Source organism: Meleagris gallopavo, chromosome 12 (genome assembly GCF_000146605.3).
Source record: "Meleagris gallopavo isolate NT-WF06-2002-E0010 breed Aviagen turkey brand Nicholas breeding stock chromosome 12, Turkey_5.1, whole genome shotgun sequence".
In the NCBI taxonomy this organism is placed as follows: Eukaryota; Metazoa; Chordata; class Aves; order Galliformes; family Phasianidae; genus Meleagris; species Meleagris gallopavo.
The window spans coordinates 14,415,404-14,436,429 of record NC_015022.2 but is presented as its reverse complement, the minus strand read 5'-3'; the positions used below and the strand labels follow the sequence as shown (position 1 = coordinate 14,436,429).

General features: G+C 41.4%; 1 long non-coding RNA gene across 7 annotated transcripts in view; it reads right to left on the bottom strand.

The window, feature by feature from the left end:
• LOC104912861 overlaps positions 1–21,026 on the bottom strand; it is a 46,607-nt gene that overhangs the window by 11,731 nt on the left and 13,850 nt on the right. For 3 of the 7 annotated variants that reach the window (XR_794957.3, XR_002119004.2, XR_002119005.2), the window contains exons 4-8: positions 18,874–18,971; positions 14,694–14,734; positions 11,934–11,996; positions 8,547–8,633; positions 7,512–7,776 (exon numbers count right to left, since the gene is read on the bottom strand). This is a non-coding gene — a long non-coding RNA (uncharacterized LOC104912861). Of the gene's footprint in view, positions 1–7,511; positions 7,777–8,546; positions 8,637–11,933; positions 11,997–14,693; positions 14,735–18,873; positions 18,972–21,026 lie in introns of all 7 variants that reach the window. The other 4 variants (XR_002118996.2, XR_002118997.2, XR_002119002.2 and 1 more) reach the window with 4 other exon arrangements.

The following is a 21,026-nucleotide window of genomic DNA, read 5'->3' as shown; positions in this document are numbered from 1 at the left end:
TGGAAAAGAGTTCCCCTATACAGTAAGTGATTGCCTAAGTACTGGGATAATGCATCCTCTCTGTCATGAAAAGATGTATTCTCAGGCCAAAGTGCCTGACTCGTTGAAGATACTGGGTTATCTTCACCCTCCATGTCATGGGAAAAGCACATTGATGGGACTAACTGTGGATCTTACAGGACATCTGCTCTGGTGGACAGCGAAGGGAGTATGGTATCCACCCAGCAATGAGAGCTGAGTTCCTGCAGTCAGCCACAACAAGGGGCAGGAGGAAGTTCTGAGATACACTGCAGGACATGCGAATGCACTGCAAATGAAGATGTGTATATCCAGACAGGAGGAATAATGAGAAATAAATACCAAAGAAATTACTGGGTTCCTCTACTAGATTAACTCTGGTTTGACAACGGTTGGGTTTGGGGAACTCCTCTGTGATTTAGGAATAAGCATTCTTTTCTAAGTGGCCTAAAACTTATTGCTATATCATCACTTGCTGTTGTCAAATAAATAATCATGCGAAATCAGCTGCAGAGAAAAGTCTCCTGTAGAACCGAGTTCATGCGTGACATATGATATATCTCTTCAAAGGGACAGATACATCTTTCTTACAGCCAGCATGCAGCTTCCTTCACTGCACCTTCCCTTCCATCCAAATCACCTCAAATAAATGTGAGTTCTGCTGTGTTCACAGTAATTCCTTCATTTTTAAACACATAATGGAAATGTATAACTAGTCCTCATAAAAATTTATATCTCAATTCGTCCCTTTAATTTATAACAGGCCCTCCAGGCAGTTATTATTCAAACATTAATAAAATGCCTATGGATCACCAAAAGCATCAATTTTCACATTCACCTCCTATTCTATTTGTACATATATAAAGCCAGATTAGACTTAATGCCACTTCTGTGTCTAACAACAATTACGCCTTTAATAAGATAGGAACAAATGATATATTATCTTAATCATGTTAGGAATTTGAGTTCTTTTTATGAAACAAAGTTGAATTTTTTATGCCCTTTGTGACAATTGTTACTTAACAGCCTATATGTTTGGATATTGCAGTTTATGCAAATGTTCATGTTCTATAAATTTTAGATTTATCTCCATTTATCATTCCACATGTTCTAATACAGAGACATTATGGTTTAGCATGTGACTCTGCACACAGTCTAAAATATGATTAGGACACCTTTCATTTATTTATACCACGGAGAAAAGGATAGAGGGGGGAGAACAGCTTTTGCAAGGGCCAGATCCTCAGCCTCCACAAAGAGGAGCTTTGCAGAGCTCTATCTCACTGCGCTGACATAAATCCATCTGATAATTCAGTCTTTCATTTACTAACAGTTAAATTTTAAAGGATTAAAGTTTATGAGCGAACCCAGGCTTCGCTCTGTTCTCTACAAGCAGTTGCCAACTCACTGCATATCACACTGTAGAAACGCTTACTCACGAGAGTAATTATTGCTAATATGAGCTCTCCTGCAGAGAGACAAGGAGATCCTTTGCACGCACAATAGTTTTGGTCTGAAGCTCATTTAAGAAGAACAATGATTGTTTACGGCCATAAAAATACATAGGAAGGAATTCCCTGTGCTTTCTCATTTTTCTGTTGGGAAATTTAAAGACTCTTGAATTTGGAGAGCGGGAAATGTAGATCGTAGGTCATAGTTTGATTCCACGTAAATCACTACTGTTCTGTTGACATCCAAGAAAGGACATCGGTGTACTCCATCTGAGAAGTTGGCCCTTTGCATGGCCAACAAAAGAAAACAACTATAAAAATACACTCAAAGCATCCAAGATCTAGAGCAGGTTCAGTTTAGCTTTGGACCTCTCTCACACAGAAATTACCAGCGGTGTTTCAGATGGGTGCTAAACAAAGGAGAAATATTGGGAATGGGAATGTCCCCATGGTTTCTCTACACAGGTAAACCAGCATACAGGCAAGAATTGAGTTCCACTGCCTTCATTACGGAAACTGCATCTGTAGCAACTTTGCAACCAGGCAGTGTCTGCCCAGGAAAGCCGTCTCCTTCAGAGAGCTTGCAGCATTGATCTGGAAGATGTTATTATGATGTCTCCCACCCATGCCCACAGGATGCTCTCCCTCATCCAGGTAGGTGCTCTCTCTGTTTTCCATGCACTGTAGAAAATGCTGATGAGGATCCAAGGAGGGGCCAATACCAAAGTGAACCCCATTAAGACCAGAGCTGCCTTCCTGTGTGTTTCATTATTAATACTGAGCTCAATTACTCTGATTTCTTCTGTTGATGAATTAGCAGCACCAGAACCAAGTCCCTGGCTGATATCCATTTGTCTTTGCTTATAAGTGTTAATGTGATCCTGTTACTTTAAAATCAAACTCCTGCTTCAGTCACTTTACGTCTTTGCAACAATAACTGTCTTTTCACTAATTGGTTCTGTGTAAATGAAACAAGCTGAAAAACACTGTGGCACCAATAAATATTAATAAGTTATTGTTTGTTTTCTTTACCTTGCTTATGAATTCATACAAAGACAGTGCTAAGACATTAACTCCAGTCTATTAATTGCCACCTGATAATTGCCACCTGATACTTTTCTCCTGGATAATTAGGTACCCATTAGTTCTAATCAAGTAGTTACTTAATTATTGCAGTAATTAGTCTAATGGACTAGCAAATTGAAGCTTTATCACTTTTGGATACTTAATGTTCCTGACAGAGTACTTCACAAGTGTCAGGGTTCCTGATTCAGCAACCTGCCATCCACAAACCCCCTGTTGCCACCACCACCCCACCCATGCTGCTCCCCAGCCACTTCCCGAAACCACTCATGTCTGAAGCCAGAGGCAATATGCATCGGAGTCCTTCTTCCTTCTCGTTTCCCTTCCCACTCCATCTATGCCTCCCCTCCTGTGCACTTACTGCTCATTCCATGCCAAAAGAACTTTGTTGGGAAATTAAATAATGTCTTGGCATGAAGATCACATGCATTAGGCTGTATGGCAGCACGATTCAAGGGAAGGAGCTAATGTTGGCAGGTGTGGGAAGAAAAAAGCAACTGTGAGGGGAGAAATAATAAAGTGCATTCATGAATACTCAGATGCAGCCAGGTTTGGGGAGAAATAGGAAGAGGAGCAAAACCGACTGGTGGTAAACGAAGGCATGGCTCCAAGGTCTGAAGCTGGTAATAGGTCTCTCTTTCATCTTTGAGTCAGAGACGCAAATCTAACAGATTTTTACAGAAATAAAAATGAAATGAAAACTATTTTCTGCCCATGGACTCTGTAGCACAGACTTGGTGGTAAAGTGATCACTAGCATTTCTCTGATCCATGTTTTTATGATTAACTTCATACTTAAACCTGAAGGGCTGTCAATCCTACATGTAATACTTCCACGACATTCATTTCAGAAAGGGCATGTGAAATGCCATCCTCACACCTCTGTCCTTGTACCCGTCCATATGTTGTCTCTGTGGATTGTGCTTGCTTTTGGATCTCGGTTTGAGACAGGCATAGACATTTAGGAGCAGCACAGCATTAAATGTGGATTTCTGTCTCCCATTGATCATCTGATCCAGATTCTCTCAAGACTTTTCATGTCAGATTTGTATCAGAATTGATCATCAAGCCCCTTGGCAAGTGTCATCTGCCCCAGGCGCTGCAATGTGTATCGTATAAAAGCTTACTGTACTGGGAAGGGGAGAAAAGGGGGGAGGAAACAGAATTGATCCTGCACAGAAATTAAGAGTTTAACTCCATTCAGTAACACTTGACAACTTGCTAATGGTTAAACTACTTCACATATGTGGTAGGATTATGTATTCTGAAATAGATGTATTTATCTTTCTTGATCAGATATCTCATATTTCCATTACTGCTAGATCTGTAGCACAGTCTAGGGTTTTGTACAGAGAAGGGCTTCAGACCATGGCTTGACTGAGTCCTGAAGGAGGGACAGGGTTTCCAACCAGCCTCGGCTGGCTTCTTATGGATTGGAAAGAACAGTGAGAAGTAAAGATTATTGCTCCTCTGGGTTTTATAGAAGCATTTGAGTGGAAGAGATCCTTAAAGGTCATCTAGTCAAACTTCCCTGCTCTGGACAGGGACGTCTACAGCTCAATCAAGTTGCTCAGAGCCCAGTCCAGCCTGACCTTGAATATCTGCAAGGATGGGCACAGAACAAGGCAAAGTTTTACATTGAATCAGAGCTCTATCATGCTTCAAAACTGCTCTAATCTCAGTTATCACACAGAGTCCCCTAGTCAGCCATGTAAGGCATACTCATAAACCAAAATATACCCTATACCCCAGTATTGTGACAAACATCAGAATTTTATTTACCTAGAATTTTCCTCAGCACATTCACGTTATCAGAACTGAAAAGCCAACAGTTTTCAGGGGAAACATAAATAAATTCTCCCAATTCTTCTTACTGTATGAAAAATAGAGTCCTGTTCCAGTTACGTTATACTCTTACCCAAAAAACAACAGACTGTGACAAAGAAGTCACCAGCTCATGAGTTTTCTGCCATAGCCCCACATGCATCCATCACAATTGGCTGCATATGCTCATTTACTTTGAAGTTACTCTTTAGGTAACAGTCAATAAAACCTTATGCCACTATTGAAAAATCACACTGTAGAACTGCTTAAACACCTGCGTGAGGCCACTGAGCAATAACAATCCCATGCACTCAAAGCAAAATTAGGTAAAGCATACTTGTCCCATTAAGAAAACATATTGCTTGAAATCACAGTGCCTCAGGATGCTTAGATTTTGCTCCATAGGATACAACTACCATCCTACCCAACACAGGACCTGTATTGACATGAGTTCAAGTGGCTCAAACTGCTGTCTCTGTTGAAGGCTCCCGGCAGCAGAAATTCACCACTGAGTGCCTCATCTGACTTCCCAGCATTGCTCTGACTTCTCTGACCTGCTAAGAGTAAATTTGGTCCAAATCTGGACCAAAAAAGGGTGTGATGGCAGAAGGGCAGCAGGCTGGGGGGTCCATCCAGGGGTCTACCTCGTGCTGTGCCCCTGCTGGGGCTGAACAGAGACCATCTGTCTCCAGCGCTATTGATCCAACACAAGCACTAAATTCATTTTAAGGATGCTGAGAGAGCAAGAAAACTATATGTGACAGATGTTAGTCACGTTGCTTAATGTACTACTCGAAGGTGTTCAGATGCTCTGGTGATGAGGGTGCTAATAAAACCAATGCAGAATAGAATGAAACAGGCTAAGGGAGGATTTTTAGATTTATAAAGTTAAAAAGGAGTTTTAGCTTGAGGGGGGATTAAATGTCATACTGTCCATATCATCAATTTTCCCTCTGGGTTTGACTTTGAATCACTTGTGCAGTTCTTCAGCAGTGACACGGCAACAGGCAAATTAGAAGACAAATTGAGAATACCTTATATGTTGGAAATACCAGGAGAAACAGTCCAATGATTATTGAGAGAGGGAGATGCAGAAGTCATTAAGGCAAGATGACTTGGAAAGATAATGATGGTGTTGCATGCAAAGGAAAAGTAGGGAAAAAAAAAGAAGCATAAAGAAGCAAATTCCTTAGCACTCCTTTCCTATTTCTCTCTATGCACTTTCTAGCACTTCATTTCACAAGCTCAGTAGGCAATCAATTTTAGCTTGTATCAATTTGGCAGTTTAAGATCTCCATAATAGTTTGGACCACTCCTGTTCAATGGGTTGCACAGCTTTTGGAAAAGCCTGAGTGCTGTTCTGGAGAGAGGTGTGAGGACAAAGGGAAGGAAGAATCGAGGAGGCAAGATGCTTCCAATTTGTCTGTCCAAATCTAAGATCCTTTTATGGAGTGTGGCTTATTATTGGTAAGATCTCAGCCTTCATCTCTTTGAGGAGTTCCTTAAGCACTGCTTTCATGCTTCACCATTTTCTTGCTTTTGTGCACATGGAACAAATGCCAGCCAGGAGGACACAGGAGACAAGAGAGACCAAAGATAATTGTTCAGCCTTATGCCACTGAACAAAGAAGGGTTGCTTATCTCTATGGGAAAGTTGTAGCAAAGTATCTACAGGGCAACATACAGAACACCCCATGGCACTTCTGGTAAGCACTAAGTGCAAGATACCTTGCAGAAGGGCAATAGAAATTAGCCTTAAGAGAAATGCCCAGAAGTGGGGGGTACTGTTTCATGGGCAGCCTGGTTCTTGCTTCCATTCCCTGACTCACAAGCAGCTACAATGTGATGACGATAACAGCTTGGTGCCCAATAAGTTCAGAAGAGCCCTAATGACCTCAGGGTTAAAACTGAGAAGGAAGGAAGGAAGATCAATCATTCTGAAGTCTGGACATAAGGATGGCTGAAGTCCTGGGCTGAGAGATCTTTGCTTTTTGTGTAATTTTGGTTGGTTTTTTTTTGCAGGTTCTTCTCAGCTGCCTGTCAGACTGGGCCATGATGAAACTCAACATCTTGCAGAGACATAAAATGGAAAATAGGCAACTCATCAGAAAAGTAGCAGCTGTTTTACACCATCACAAAACAAAATCATCATACACTAAAAACTAGATTTAGCAGTTTAAAAGAGCCGCTAACACAAAATTAGCTGGAGACAACAGCGTGATTTTGTAAGTGACAGTGCTTCATTCAAATGCCCTAATTCATGTAAAAACAACTTAGCAAACATTAAACGCCTGATGCTTTTGGAAAGGAGAAGAGCATTCAGACTTTCAATGGCTGCTTAGGAAGAATGCATAGATTTATTACATCTTTTTTTTTTTTTTTTACAAATTTTAAATAAGCATCATATCAAAAGTACCACCTCATAAATACCAGTGATGCTACAGTCCTCCTGACAGAGGGAGACACCATCCTTTATTGGTGAGCTATTGTATTTACTGGGGGCTGACACCTGTAAAAAGGTTGTACGAGGCTTCTGTGATGAATGAGATGAAATAAGAAGGCCGTGAGCACTTTGGATCATCAAATACTTCAATAACTGGATGTGGCTGTTCATACAACCATAAGTTCATACACATGGAGAGGATATAAAGAAGCAGCTGCCTTCCGAATGAGCTTTCTGTTGCCTTCTCATACGTGTACACAATCTGTTCTAAATGCCACACAATCTTTCCTTTGTCCCAGAGGTATTTCTCATTGAGGATGAAAATTTCCCTGTGCTATTGCTATGTCCTGCCCATAGCTAACACAGCTTCTGAAGGTTAGAAACTTGCCTGGCAAAAAATGTATCTAAGCCTATTGCTACCAGAGCGTATGTGGCTTGGCCAGAGATCTGTCATGTAGCAGCCATGAAGGGATGATTTTTGATTGTTTGGAACTAGATTTAAGTTGTCCATATGACTACTAAGAGAAGAACTGGGTTTATTTTTTCTTTTCTCCCAAATCAATCTAACGATAGCATCTAGTGCATTTTCCCTGCCTGTGGAACGGGCTCAACTCCATTGTCCTTAACAGTCTCTGTGGGTTTTGTAAAGTTAATAGCTTAGAAATAGCTTGGAAGATTAATAATAATACATACGTGTCAAGAAGGGAATATTACCACTGACAGTAATAGCAGTTATGCTTGTGTAGATGAAATCCACATGCTTTTCAAGAGAGGCAGGTCTCTGACAGCTCCTTTCTGACCTGAGTTACTGGGAGCACATGCATCATTCAACAAAACAGCGCTGTCCTAGCTGAGGTGCTTCCATGTCTCTGCAGTGGTAAACCCCTTTGCACTTCTTGTCTTGGGTGATTCTCCCATCAAGTCTCATCCAACTGCTGCCTGACAAAGCAGTCCTGGTCTGGATACAGAATGAGGGAGGGATAAATATTAAGCTGAATCCTGACTATTTGTTCAGTGCAGACAAGCTGTGGCCCTGAAGAAGTCTTTTACCTTCCAATAAACTGAAGGGGTGGGGGTGTAAAATGTTCCCCATCCTTCAAGGTTATTTTTATTTAGATCCCACTCTTCAAAAGACTATATATATGGATGCAAGAGTCAAGGTGCAATCCAAAGTCTGAGAAGTTATAGACTCCTTGAGACAGTCTCTGATGGATCTGAATTTTTCAGCTAAAGAACATCTATGCTCTTGACCTGAGACCTAGATTTCACATTTCAGGAATTAAATGAGCATCATTTTCTAAAAGACATTAGACCAAGGCTGGGCTACACAAAATATAGCTTCAGAATTTAGATGAAGACACTGACATGACAAGGAGACTTAAAACCTGACATATTTTCTTCTGTTGGAAAGCCATACTTGGTTTGTTATACCACACTGTGTCTTGTTATGTGCAAGAGGCAAAGGAAAAGTGGAAGTTGTTTTGGACTGAGCATCTCAGAAGGCAGAAGGCTCAGTGACCTAGATGATCTGGCCTTGTCTTAAATTACTCTCTTCCCAATTTATCCTTAGACTGTGCCAAAAACCTGCCAAAGTATAATGGAAATGTTTGCGATCCCTGCCAAACAGTGAAGCCTCTGGCTCTGAGATATTTCAGATGTCTTGATTAGTCTGAAGGAGCTGGGCCTGAAAATAAGGGAGTGTGAAAGGAAAGGAAAAGTATTTCCTACCTGCAGCTGCAAAGCTGGGACTCACGTCCGAGTGTTTGTCTTGCTCCTTTCATACAGACAAGCTGACTTTCTCAGGGAGAGTTCAACCTGCTTAAAAAAAAAAAAAAAAAAAAGTTAAAAATTAAAGTTAAAATTAAAATTAAAGAAAAATCGTGATGGGGCAAGGAGACAACAGCCTCCTCCCACAAAAGGGCTGTATTCAGCTGCTAGGCAGTGGACCCCTCACCTTTTCCTTGATGCAAACACTGACATTTTTACAGGCGTGTCCCAAAATGGGGTTTTTCCAGAAAGCAGCCAGCTGCCCAGATGTGCCACTGCTGCATCCCTGAGAGGATGAACAGAGGACCTTGCAGCAAGCAAGGAGCAGAGCCTATGAAGAGATTGACTGCTCTTGTTTCAGATCAGATGGATGGCTCTAAATGACCTGGAAAGATGTTCCCAGAGCTCTGAGCCACAGCATTAAGAGCCAAGACACCACTAGCACTTCTGAAGTTGTTATTAGTGACTGAAGTAGCACTTGTCAACTGCGACTACAGTTTCAAGCAATAGTTTAACAGCATCAACTTGAAGTAAGGTTATATCTCTGTGTTCCTGGTGTGCTGCTGACACTTAAAGGAAATAATTGGTAGACTTGGAGCAAGGGCAGACGCCAGAGGTAGAACAGTGGTAGAGGTTGGATACTCAAAGCATAATTCAACAATTCTGCATGAAACAAGAGCCGAGAATCCATTGTATGCCCTGGCATAAAAGGCACAAGGAAGTTGTAACCCAGCCTGCAGAAAGTGCTCTGCTCTGCAGTCATCAGTCGTGCTGCTCTGATGTTTAAAGGCTCATCTACAGCTGCAGTCTGCAGCCCTGTCCCAGTGAGAGGACAAAAACATGTTGCCCCTTGCAGTTCTTGGCTGGCTTTTTTGGAAAGCACGTGTAATGCAATCTCCAGCTGATTTCTGGCTTCAGGACAGCAAAGCCAAGAGAAAATATACGGGTATATGTGCTTGTGTGCTGTGGAATAGAAGACAGGAAATTGTCTGGAATGAAGCGCTCAGTCTCATTTTACCTGTAGCTTGGCTGTGGGATGCTAAAATAAAGGAATTAGCATGCAAATCCAGCAGTCCCTTGGCTGTCATCACCTTCCAATTAGCTGCATTTGATTTCGGTGGGTGCTGATGGATTATGTCAGCAGATGAGGCAGTATGAGGAGAGGTGCTCTGGCTGCCACAGGCAGTAGAGGGCTGTGTGTGTGCCTGCTTTTCCCCTGTGCTGCCTGCTGGAATGATGCTGGCTGCCAAAAGAGAAGCACCAGAGGAACTGATTCTGATTTGAGTATGGCCAGCAGGGTTTCAGCAGACCATGCCATAGCTGTACAATGTATGTGAATTAGGAGGATGTCTTCAAAGCAAAGAGTAGCTTGTGTTTGGTGAAACAATTTGACGAAGCAGAAGAACTGCCATGAGAAAAGGGCTGCCAGGGAACGTAGCCAAGACAGATGTGACTTGGTCACACCAATAAGTTAGGGAAATTGCATTTACAGAGCAATTTTAAAACACAGGAATATGATCCAATTTGTCCAGAAAATGGGATGTTTCCATGAATAAAAGCAAGCAATCCCAATCCTCTGCAAGAGTTTTAGTTTTCTGAAGGGCCAGAAAATTCAGTGTCTTTTCTGTTTGTTCATTATGAATAAAACTCTGTAAGAAATAGACACATTTTTGGATAAAAGAAAAAAAGCTCAGAATAGATTTATGAGTCATTCTCATAGCAATGATGTTTGGGTTTGTACGCATAGACAGGATTGCCAAGAGAAAAGTATGGGAGCAGAAGAGGCAAAGGATTAGTATGTGCAAAGTCAACACAAAATTGGAGGGTGGGGATGGAGGTGAAGGGCCTCCTTCAGTCAACAAGAGCAGCATCAGTGAAGGAGTGAGTCACAGATGTGCAGAATTCACAGAGTAAGCAATGATGTCAAAAGTGGCTGATTGGTCAAGAGCCTGGGGCTGGCTCTCTGCTCTTAGCTTTTGCCCAGGAAGAAATAGGGGAAGGTTTTTTTTGAGAGTTATTTCAGTGAGAGGTATGGTTGGGTACAGAGGACAAAGGAGGTGGAGAAAGAAAACTGTGTAAGCCTAGAGAGGAAAGGGAGCTCCAGAGATGCAGAGAAAAACTTACAACTTGAAAAAATAAAGCACATTATTGCGAGAGCTGAAATAGAAAGAACACTGAAAGGTTCAGAAGTATGAGAAAGAAATTGAGAGGGGAAACCAAAGATCAAGACTTGAAATTAGACTTCTAGGTTATAAGGGTATAAAAAGAGAAGAAAAATGCTTGACACTGAGATGGTGGAAGGAGGAAGAAGGGCAGAACAACTTGATTCAATTTTCACTTCAAAGAAGTCATCAAGAGCATCCAGAGTTTATTTGTAGAAGCAGCCATGTAGTGGCAGTGGGGTCTTCATATGTCATGTTGGATGATGGGGCACTGGGCAGCCTGCTCTGGTTGGTGACAACCAGCCCATGGCAAGGGTTGGGGCTGGCTTCTCTTTAAGGTCCCTTCCAACCCAAGAATCTGTGATTCTAAGCAGTCATTAAAGCTCTAGAGAATATGCAGATATAATAAACTATACAGCCTTTACCCTGAAGTACAGTGGGTACTTTCAGAGTTTTATAGTATGTGTTTAAGTCACACCTTCACCTCAAGATCTTCTAAATTCTATGAGCTATTAGCAGCTGGAAACAAAAAATACAGAAAAAACTTGCAGGAAAAATATTGCAATTCCTATACAAGCTTGTAAATACTAGTATTGTAGACTGCAGGTGGGAGCATGTGTTTTATAATTCCAGAAAGTGATAGGTAGGGGAGCTCTTATAAATTTATTATTATGCAGTAAAGCACACCAAATGTAAGAAAATATGCTTAGTTTAGTGTAGGGAAAAGGAGAACAAAAAATTATTTTAGAACCTGTCCTCTTTTGTAGAAATTGGGCTGGAATTTAACAATATATGTCAAGTGAGGCAATTGTTTTGTTCTAAAGTAAAATTCCAGGGAGTACCTTTTACATTTACACATGAATGGTGAGCCATCATCAGAAGCTGACTGTGAATTTCTAATTTTCCCTCCACAAAATCTTTCTTTTCTTACTTCTGCAATGACCTGGGGCACGCACGTACTAAGACTTCTAACATAAACAGTATCTTCAACTTGTTCATCTTCCTTTAATTTATTACATACAGAGTGTGCCATAAATGAAGGGAAAGTAGAGGAAGAAGTAAAAAAATGCAGTTGAAAGGAGATGTTAGAAGCTGGGACCAGGGTTGGAGGAGGAGAGGACACTGTTAGGAGACAAAAATTGCTCATATGTAGAGAAGTGGAGCTGGAGTGGACCAGACAACTCACCAGGATGAGACCAGAGGAGATTCCAGCTCCAGCCTGAGCTGCCAAAAGGGCGTCACATTTATTCTAAAAGCAAGGAACAGTGAGAAAAGAATTTAAACTACTGTTAATAACAACATCCTGTTTACCTATAACAATAGTAACGAAGGGACTTTGAGCTCTGTGTCATCTCTTACTACTGCTTTTGATTACCTTAAAACAGAGGATGCCAAAGGAGCTTAGAAGAGCACCGCCACGGCGGCACCTGCCCCAAATCAAGACTGCAGATCTTTCCCGCGTCTCGCTGAGATTGAGAGCTTCTGTCCTTGAAATGTTAAACTCATTATCTGGAAGGTGTGGACAGTGTCGTGTCTCACAGAAGAAATCTGACAGAAGTATTTCACAGGGTGGGGTGTGGGGGGGGAAATCCTGAGAAATGTTGAGCGTGTGTGTATTTTTGGCAGAGGGTACTGGCCAGACTTGTCAGATGATAGCATCCATAGAGCTGGAAGACTGAAAATGAACTGCATTGCAACAAACAAGATTTTTCACCGCTGAAACAGCACACTGACATTTATATTAGCTCTGTTTGACATGACCTGACGGGCTCGGCTGGGCTGAAGCCATGCCCGTGCAGCATCCATCCGCTTCCCCCTTCCCCAGCCCTTTGCCATATGCCCTTCTCTCTGTCCTGGGAAGGAAGGAGATCCTACCCAGCCTGATGCTGTTAACTGCAGGAAAGGCAGCTCCTTGGCCAACGACACAAAGCCAAAAGTGGAAAGCTGAAGAAGTAAAAAATGCTGTTGTATGCATAGACAGTGCTCTTATGCTTCCCTGATCGTGGGGAGCCTGACAAGCTCAAGAAGAAACTTGGTGGGGTCAGGAGAGTTTCCTCTCCTCCAGGCTATGCTGTGCTTTGATACTGAACTGGAGCGACCTCGGTAAAGCTACCTGATTTACCTGGAGGTGGTAGGGAGAGAATCCTCTCCAATAAATTGTATCAATTTAACGGGGATCGTATATGAGAGAAAGGGAAGTCTAAGCCCTCAGTCCCTGGGGCTACTTTGGGGGCTGACTGTCAAGGTGTGTTTTTTATTGTGTGTACCGCTTGTCTGATGATAGGAACTAAATTGAGAAGAGGCTCATTTCTCACAGGCCACTGAGCAACCAGAATGTGCTAACTGTCATACGTAGGAAGCACTCAGGTGTCGGGATTGTCAAGAGAGAAAGTGCAGCGCTTTTTATTAACTGCAAGAGCAATCAGCTCTGTCTGGGTCTGCTCAGTCTTGTGGAAACACATAGTTCACACTGGGCAGTGCTCAGAGGCTTAACACAGGTATCAGCACTGAGACTCCAGTAATAACTTCACATTAGGGCTGATGCATTATGGACTGTTGCATAGTCACAATTATACTGGTGGTACCTCGCAGCCTGATCTCTGACTTGAAGGCATTTCTTAAGTCTGAACAGGTCCAATACTGCACGATTCAGTAGTGTATTTAAACACTATTTTGTCTTGCATGGTTGATGGAAAGGCTGACAAGATCCTTGCTGCCTGTCTTTGTGCCCTGCTCAGAGAGTGGGTGTGTTGGATCAGGCTCAGAACTCAGCAAATGTCCAAATGTAGTGCTTGATCTAGCAGCCAGCATCTCTACCTGTGGCAGAAGGGTTGGAACTACATGATCTTTGAGGTCCCTTCCATCACAAGCCGGTCTATAATTCTTGGTTTCTACAACATGTGTCTACTTCAAGGTAATATCCTGGCCAGGCCTCATGGTGCATGGTAGAAAAACACTAAAAAGAAAGACAGCAAGGAAGATGATATCAAAGCACTGGTAGCCGCTTCCTCAGCTCCGCTCAGTCCTTCCCTGAAAGCTGTAAAAATGACTCCAAATTTTTGGAGGGTTAAACTTGATTCTGAAATAAATTTGATGAGCTTAATTTGAACTAAATTTGGACTAAATTCAACCACAGTTGAAAAAAAAAAAACAACCAACACATTTCTGAAAACTAGTTCTCATAGCAGCAACATTGCCTTTGCTGGCTCTATTAAGGTTGAACGTATCCAGATCTCATCTGCATTCCTGATAACACAACACCATTGGGCTGTGCAAGAGAATCTTTGGGGCTTTCTCTTCTCAGTGAGGAGAGACCCAAACCCATGATCTAAAGCCATCATCACAGGTGGTTCCCTCCAGCATGTATAGAGAAGAGGCCAAATACCCCAGAATCACTTCATAGCTTCCTTACCACCTGGAGGTTATCAGAAATGGCATCAAGGGCTCCATCTCTGTTAAGAAGTCAGCACTTAGCTGGGAGCTGCTACACCTCAAAGAGTCCCCTCCAGGACTCTATGAATCTTGTGGATCCTTTCCAACTCAGGATATTCTGTGATTCAATGATTCTGTGAAACAGTACTGGAGGAATCTCTAGCCTGTTGCTTCAGCTAGTAGTTTTCTGCCAGAAGTAAGCAAACTATTATTTTTCACTAGCATAAAATCAGTACACGATTAAATATATATATAAGTGTAAGGTTCCAATCTGTTTATTTCACCTCTCTACCCAGAGAAAGCCCTGAGAAGAGCATTAAAGCCAGAGGCCAGCTGGGCCAACTGAAATGTTCACAGCTGACTGCAGCACAGCACTCACTTGCAAGCACAGAAAATAACCAACTGCACCAGAAAGAGAAATATGAAATATCCAAGGCCCACCAATCACTGCTGAGCCCGAATCTCTCCCTTTTCACATTCTCTCATACTATCTTGTACAACAGAAAACACAAACCTTTGGAGCCTTGCACATGATTCCACAGCCAGGTGGCATACCTTGAAGACAAGAGAAGCAACACATGGGTCAATCAGCTGTACAGTGGTTTGTGTCCTTAGCAGGTGCTTCAGTGTCAAAGATATTAAACTCAGTTATTTTCAGCTCTGTGCCAAGAGCCGAAAAGGCCTGTTCCTTCTCTACTCCCATTCTAATTAAGTTTATAGGCAAGGACTATCAGCTAGGCTAAGAGTTGAGCTGTCATGTTAAGAGAGAAACACCAGCAAGGCAAAACCTGCCAGCTGGAAAGACAGAGTTTCTGATGGTGGCTGTACTTTCTGGAAATTATCTCTCCAGTCTCATCTTTCATATGTTTCCCAATACATCTCATCTTTCTCTCTGTCTCTCACATACCCAGGTGCACACAGGCACATGTGAGTTATGTGCTATAGTGTCTTGCTTTGGTGGATTGCCTCTGTCTATATCAAAATATATATAATATAGCTAAGGGCTCCATCCTTCTTCCAACTGCATCAGTGTAATGCAGACTTCATCTCAAATGATTTGACTCTAGACACAGGCTGTTCTGATTTTCAGCAGGAACTGGCAAGACCATCTCTGCAAATCATCCCTGTACACATCTATGTGCTTGTTCCTTGGTACAGCAATTATTGGGTTAATTGTAGTAGAATCTCTACAATTAGTCAATCTTCTCAACAACCCCTAGAGTGAAGTAACTCGTACCTTTAGAAAGGGTGGCTGAGGTGCAAGAATATTGAACCATTGATTAAGATCTTGAAAATATTCAGCAGCAGAGCTAGATTTCAGCCCCAAAAATGGCAGATCGCTGCCCTCTCTGGAGCACCTCATGGAACCGGGCCCCCTGCAGGCATTGCTGGCTGTTACATGTGCTGCCTTCCTCTTGGCAGAAACACAAAAAATCCTTCCTATTTTTTTTTTTTGTGAGGTCTTTGATTCAAACCCTTCTCAATCCAATATAGTAAAGACCAAATTGTCTTCTATTAGATCCTGATAAACTATGGGGGCATTTGAACTCATAAGTGTGAAATGTAAAAACCCATCACCCTTAAGGCAACAATAAACAGAGGCAGAGAAACAATTCTCAATGTAGTGCCTTAGTACTGGACCTGGCTACATCACTCTGTATCCCATACAACTCAGAGCTGGAAAATGCATCATCGTGATAATCATCACAATCCAGCTGAATCTAGAGCACTTAGCACATCTACATTAGTATTTGCCAAGGAAATTGGCAAATCTCCCTGTTGGGATGGAGAAGCAAGGATTGTACTGGAAGTGCCATGGGCTATGAGAAGCACTGGCTTTCAGCCCTAGTGGGTTTGCAGCTCTCAGCTGATGTTGCTGCGACTGCATGGTGTAAAGTTGACCCAGATTCCGAACCTCATCTGTCACCAGATTTGTTGTATCTCCTAGAGCTTTTTACTCTACATCCAGGGTTTTCTCAGGCCTCAGTCTCAAATGACCTCTGTGAGACTGACTGACTCTATAGCAATCCAGAGGCGTTTGCACCTAAAGGCTTAAGGCCCTAGCATCTATGGTATATTCCCTTTCCCTTGTTGAATTGTCCTTCAGGACTTCACCTGGTCTGAACATGCAAGTTCAAGAAACTGGAGGATGATGTGATCTGATTACTACATCTCCTGGATTTGGCATTGCACTGCAAAGCCCAAAATGGAGTCCCAGATTTTTCATAAGGAAAACTCCTTCAGCCATCCCGCTATCACTGTGATGCTGAAGAGTTTCCCAAAATTACAAAAAAAAATCAGACAAGGCTGAAGGGAAGGAGATACAGGAACCAAGTGGTAAAAAGTTTCTTAGGCAGATAGCAGAGCGGGGAGCCGGCAGAAGGAGTGTCCATACAAGATGTGGGGCAGAGGGAAGATGGGGCCCTTTGGAAGTTGAGCAGCAGATCTTCCCTGCTACTAATCTGCTTTGCAAAAAATAAAAATAAAAATAAAAATAAAAATAAAAATAAAAATAAAAATAAAAATAAAAATAAAAATAAAAATAAAGGAGGGAGGAATGGCACGGTTGCATGGATGGCATGGTTAGAAAGTCTTCCTTTAAGCATTACCGGTAGGCAAGACAGAGAATCAGGTCCATGTGATACACTGATACCCTATTTAAGTAAAATCAAAAGACTGAGGATCAGGGGGCAGTTTAGATCTCCTCATGAATGACTGAGGTTTAAGATGCTCTGTGATATAATCTGGACAATCTATCATCTCTTTCCCCCCCACAGAGAGGATAATTAACACGTTAAAATGCAGTAGGCTCAGTGCACCCCTTTCTGATGTCAGGGGCCCATTTTAAGGTCAATGATTGAAATGCTCCAATGGTGTCAGCTGAGCTTTTGCATCCGTTGCTAGGATTTTACTCACCAAGGACTCTTAAGGTGATGTATGTTCATTAGTTTACAGGAAGATATAATTACCCATCCAAACTGCACCATGTTTCATTTGCTACTAACCTTCTGATTCACCTGGGTAGGTGGCAATGAGAGCATTTGCTAACTGGTGATTACCAAATTAGTTGCATGATAAACCTTTTTCAACATACCTTTTAGGGGGAAAAAAAAAAAAGTAAAATGAGTAATGAGTTGATCTTTTCCTTCAGCATGCCATAATTTTTATTCATTTAACTTGAGCCAATTTATTAGGGGAGAGAGGGAGAGAGCTTGTATTCCTTTGCACTTGCATTACAGAAAAGACAAACAACGGGAAAATTCCTGAATGTGGTTATATTTAAAAATTCACATTAATTATAAACCCACATACTCTTCATAAAGGCAGGGGCTACAGCTTGGCTGGGGGAGGGAATAGGGGGTCATGTATAAATTGTCTCCCAAGGACCCCACAGAAATTTCCATAGCGTTCACCATATGACACTGATGTGTGAAAATTGACATGAAGATTTGAAAATTGGGACCGAGGGAGACCAAGCATAAAATAACTTCAATTTTGCGCTTTCTCTGTCTCTCGGAGGAATAGTGCAGTGGACTGACCAACACAACACAAACAAGCCAAGAGGAGAGAAAAAAAATATTCAGGGAGAAGGATAGGAGTTATTAAAGAGAAAACACACTCCTCACTCACAGAGAGAAAGGATGATCAATGGATTTAGTCACAGGGAAATTCAAGCAGAAAATTGCTGCTGTTTTTTATCTGAGAGGCAGAAAGTTTAACCAAACCAGAATTCTCTTGACTCACTCCTAGGCAAACAGTGAAAAAACAGAGCTTTGTGAAATGGTAGAAGTGAGTGTTTGTGTGTGTGTGTATATTTTTGAGTGTGATTTTACAGTTTTATGATGCCAAATGAATTGTTATACAGAGCTCTCACCTCCAGAAGTCTGCGACCGGGAAGATTTTATAAGGTGTTTATAATCTGCCATGAGATTGGAAATCCCACCAAAATTAGACAGCCAACCCCACCTAGCATGAATAGCCATCAGATGGAGTCCCTGCACTCAGCTGCTAACACACAAGTCCTATTCCTTCTCCAGAATGAGGGCAAACACATAAAATCACCAATAATAGACCAGGAAAAGTAACAAAACTATCAAATTGAAATGTTTTCACTGTGCCTCCTGTACTAAAGGATTAAACATTTTATTCGGGGAAGATTGGCACTGTTTTAAAATGCTATATACTTTCTCCCAGTTTTTCTCTTTGGGATGCTCTGTGGTGCTGTGTGCAGCTTTTTAGAACTGAATTTTGGCATACTGGAGGCTCTTGCTGGCACTTCTGCTTACACAAAATTAAGTAAGTCTTGGGACTTGCTGCTAGTGGTTCCCAAACCAGATCATTATGGAAAGGCAGGAGGTACCAAAGCATCACTGAACTGTGGAAATAACAGCATACTTCATCTCCTGGAGTTTAACTGCTATTCTGGGAATAGATGTCCATAATTTTCTTTGCACTGGTTAGCTGTTCAATAGTTCACATCCTCAGATTATTGGTCAAAATGCCTACCAGAGTTGGAAATACTCTTTAGGCTCTCAGCAGGACCATCCAACACTATAGCACTGTGATGTGGACAGACATACTACAACCTATATGTAAGCCCATGGATATTTCTTAAAACCCAGACCTGTTATAAGCTGCATCTCAAAAAAAACCACATCTGTGCAATCTGTTCTAAGTAGATACCCAGCACTCACCATCACCACAATTGCAGAAGTTCAATCCTGTTGCTTTTGCTGCCATTTTCCTTTGTGGATCACAAGTTGCTTGCTGTTCTCTGTTACCCCAAAGACCTCTGTAAGACAATGGAGATTTAAGTCAGTACATTTTTGTTGTGGAAGAAAGGCTGTGAGTGTAGATAGATACAAATTATAGACTGCTTTAGCTCTAATACTAGTTGTTCTGTAGTTACTGTGGGTCTTAATGTCATTGTCAGTCAGAGAGGTTGCACTGAACAGTTGAACACTGAACTCTCTGCTGCCTCACCAGACAATTTTTCTCAAGCTTACTTATTTTATTTAGCACATAAGGTACCTTGTGCTTGCTGATATGATGAGCTACAGGACCAGTGTTCACATGCTATGGATCTCATTTATTACGAAGTGTAGTATAAAATAATGAAAAATAGCTCCAGCCATTCCTTCTCTCTCCAGGGTATCTCAGCACCCTTATGGATGACCGCACACATAGTCAGCTCCATAGAAACAAATGGAGAGGAAATGGCACTGCACTGCTCAAAGCTGGAGGACTGAGCTGGACTGGAAGCATACTTCATCCATAGCTTCTATTGAAGGTTTATTACAGAGGCTACTGGAAAGAAAAAAAAAAGGCATTCATATTTTTTGTGGAAAAGATGGGCCTTATAGGTACTGGAGAGCAAGCAGAAAGGAGAATTCTCTATTACAAAGCTCTTCAGGAAGTATTTATCGATAAACACCTTGAGGTGTTTCCAATAGCAGCTGATGGAGAATACTCCATGACTCACAGACTGACTAACACAAGAGCTGCCCGTCACTGACTCTTAATGCTCTACGGAGCATGAAAACAATGGCAAGAAAACAATATGAAAAGGCCTTGCAGGTAATTTCACAGGGTAACAAGGAATGCCAGGCTCATTCTAATTACTGACACTATGGACATTTAAATGAAATTTGTTCTTTATAACATGCCTGATATAGAAATGAAACGTTAGATGCCTTTTATGTGCCTTCATTCCATTTGTTAGTTGCACTCAAAATAAGTTTTTGAGTTTATTTTTGTAACTAGGAAAACTGGAACACCACATAAAAACAAACAAACTTGAAATTCTTCCAATGATCCCTCCATTCCAGTAGCTGAGGCCTTAAGGAATGCCATGAGAAAACTGCAAGAATTAATAATAGTAACAATAAGACAACAATAATAATTATTATTATAGTAATAATAATGTTTTCTTTTTAATATTACATGAACCAAAAATAAGATGCAAGGCCACATTTCATTGTTTTCTTTTATGAGCCTGCTATAATATACTGGCTGTGAGACAGCACTGCCTTGAAATAACATTTGGTAGTGTGTGTCAAAGAACCTATCTTTTATTTGTATACTTAAATCTATTTGCAACCCACCTTGAACATGGCAAGGCTGATGCTATCTCCCTTTTAATGAACTCCCATTGCCGAGTTACTTTTAATTCACAAACTGTGAGAACAGAATTTGGCAAAATATTTTCAGTTGTACTTTTACATCACCAGAGGAATCATTCTGAGGACTAATTTCCTGATATCAGAGTGTCTTCTGTCCTCTGTCTTGTGTTAATGTTTGCATTTCAAATACTCTTTAAAGCACTTGAATTTCTCACCTTTAGATCCTTCTTGATTTATGTATGACCTTTATGGTCTCTTTCCTCTAAAAGGCCTGCTTCTTCCAATAAAAAGGTAAAAAAAGAATTTGTCTTTATTTATATAAAATCATTGTATAGATTGCATCAAATGCTTTAGAACATACATAAAAACACTCTTAGCTTTTTACACGCAGTTAGGAGATAGTCGTCTCTCTGTGAAGTTTGAGATAAAATATTCAAATGTAAGAAGAAAAAAACTATATCACCTACCTCAAAAAGGTCTTCAGAAATCTGCTGCGAAGAGTTTGAGGAGGAAAGATAAGAATGATATACCACCATTTTTGAGAAAGGATGGGATAATCCCATTGGTTACTACTATGGAGTAGTTACTTTCAACTCCAGAGCAAATAGTTTGCAAGCTGTCCCGAAGATTTAGCTAGAAAAGAGAGATTCTTAGAAGTGAAAAAGAGAGTCATAGGCCACTGGGTGCTGTGTAATTGGCACTCAGCCCCAGTCACAGAGGTGGGA